At 40.9% G+C, this 2,500-nt stretch overlaps 1 protein-coding gene across 6 annotated transcripts in view; it reads right to left on the bottom strand.

Annotated features, from left to right (window-relative positions):
- LOC123505163 (rap guanine nucleotide exchange factor 1-like) overlaps positions 1 to 2,500 on the bottom strand; it is a 163,260-nt gene that overhangs the window by 117,626 nt on the left and 43,134 nt on the right. The gene's annotated exons all lie outside the window — the stretch shown is intronic.

The raw sequence follows: 2,500 nt of genomic DNA, 5'->3' as shown, positions 1-2,500 counted from the left end.
CTATTATTATTATTATTTCTCTCTCTCTCTCTCTCTCTCTCTCTCTCTCTCTCTCTCTCTCTCTCTCTCTCTTACAAGAATATAATCATTTACTTTATAATAACCATCCTAATCGTTATCTTTCCCTCCTTCACAAATATTATTGCTCACTAAAATCGTGTGTGTGTGTGTGTGTGTGTGTGTGTGTGTGTGTGTGTGTGTGTGTGTGTGTGTGTGTGTGTGTGTGTGTGTGTGTGTGTGTGTGTGTGTGTGTGTGTGTGTGTGAAGCAGGTCAGTCGCGTCCTTCATTTATTGACTAATTAACTGACAGGCTTATCTTGACGGTCAAAATCCTTATCTAACTAGCTGATTAACTGACTGACTGACTGACTGACTGAATGGCTAAAATGTCCTGGAGGGAGTTAAAGGATTGCGTGACTTGAATGTTGACTGACTGACTGACTGACTGACTGACTGACTGACTGACTGAATGGCTGATAGGAGGAATGACTGATTTACTGACTGCTCACAAAGACATAACTAAGATATTAACTGACTGACTGACTGACTGAATGAATGAATGAATGACTTCCTGACCTAAAACTCAAAATATATAGCTTCATAATGATACATTGACTGACTGAATGGATGACTGACTGACTGACTGACTGACTGACTGACTGACTGACTGACACACCACATGAAATAACTTACGAGTACTTAATTTCACACTGACTAACGCACTGACTGGCCACTTGACTCACAGACAGCTTAAGAGTGACTGACTGTTTGCCCCACCTTGCCATTCAGGATGTGGGACCAAAGCGGACACACACACACACACACACACACACACACACACACACACACACACACACACACACACACACACACACACACACACACACACACACACACACACACACACACACACACAGACAGACACCCATGACGTCCATTTAAACACACCACTGACGCAAGCAACCGCAATATTGTAGTTCTCTCTCTCTCTCTCTCTCTCTCTCTCTCTCTCTCTCTCTCTCTCTCTCTCTCTCTCTCTCTTTCTCTTTAATAATAACAATAATAATAATAATAATAATAATAATAATAATAATAATAATAATAATAATAATAACAATAATCATTTTCCTCTTTAAAGTTTTTTTTCTAGAAGAAGAAGAAGAAGAAGAAGAAGAAGAAGAAGAAGAAGAAGAAGAAGAAGAAAGAAAAAGAAAAAGAAAAAAAATATATCCAACGAAAACAACAGCAACGGTGATGACTAAGATGACAAAATAGAAGAAGAAGAAGAAGAAGAAGAAGAAGAAGAAGAAGAAGAAGAAGAAGAAGAAGAAGAAGAAGAAGAAGAAGATGCTGATAATTATGATGACTCACAGACGCTAATAATATTCCCAGCAAAAAAAGACAAGACAAAACACACACACACACACACACACACACACACACACACACAAGGACACTTACTTTAATAATATATCTTTTTTCTCCTACTCTCTCTCTCTCTCTCTCTCTCTCTCTCTCTCTCTCTCTCTCTCTCTCTCTGACTCATTCCAAGTGACTCATTGGACTTATTGACTCACGAGAAGAAGGGAGGGAGTGAGTGAGTGAGTGAGTGAGTGAGTGAGTGAGTGAGTGAGTGAAAGAGTGAGTGAGTGAGTGAAAGAGGTGAGTAACTGGAGAGTGAGTGAGTAAGTGAAAGAGAAAATAACTTTATGGGTGTGCCTTTCCCCACAACGGATTTTCCTCTCTCTCTCTCTCTCTCTCTCTCTCTCTCTCTCTCTCTCTCTCTCTCTCTCTCTCTCTCTCTCTCTCTCTCATTACTTTTCTTCCTCCTTTACATCTATTTTCTCTCTTCTTAAAGGATAGGATAAATTATTCTAGATTATAGGTCAGGTGAGGTGAGTGAGGTGAGGTAAGGTTAGGTCATATTAGATTAGATTAGGTAAGGCAAGGTAAGGTAAGGCAAGGTAAGGTAAGGTTACGTTAAATTGCATAAGGTTAGATTAAGTCACGTCACTAAAGGTTACGTAAGGATAGGTTACGTTAGGTTAGGTCAAAGCGCATTACATTAGCTAAGACGATATCAATCCTTCATGTTTCCTCCCACCCACCCAATCACACACACACACACACACACACACACACACACACACACACACACACACACCTTCCCTAACCTTCAAGAATATTCCTCCATTTTAAGAAATTTTAACAGATTCTTTTTTTTCCTTCCTTTTCATATCCACTCTCCTGCTCCTGCTCCTCCTCCTCCTCCTCCTCCTCCTCCTCCTCCTCCTCCTCCTCCTCCTCCTCATCATCATCATCATCATCATCATTGTAAAAGAGACGGAGATGAGCAAAGTGGTGAACCTTCGTGACCACTGTCTTGTAATGTTCCCACGGCTTGTTCCAGTGTGTGTGTGTGTGTGTGTGTGTGTGTGTGTGTGTGTGTGTGTGTGTGTGTGTGTGTGTGTGTGTGTGTGTGTGTGTGTGTGTGTCTCGG

Source organism: Portunus trituberculatus, chromosome 17 (assembly GCF_017591435.1).
Source record: "Portunus trituberculatus isolate SZX2019 chromosome 17, ASM1759143v1, whole genome shotgun sequence".
Classification (NCBI taxonomy): domain Eukaryota; kingdom Metazoa; phylum Arthropoda; class Malacostraca; order Decapoda; family Portunidae; genus Portunus; species Portunus trituberculatus.
Note: the sequence above shows the minus strand (reverse complement) of the source record. Positions and strands in the feature narration are given on the sequence as shown.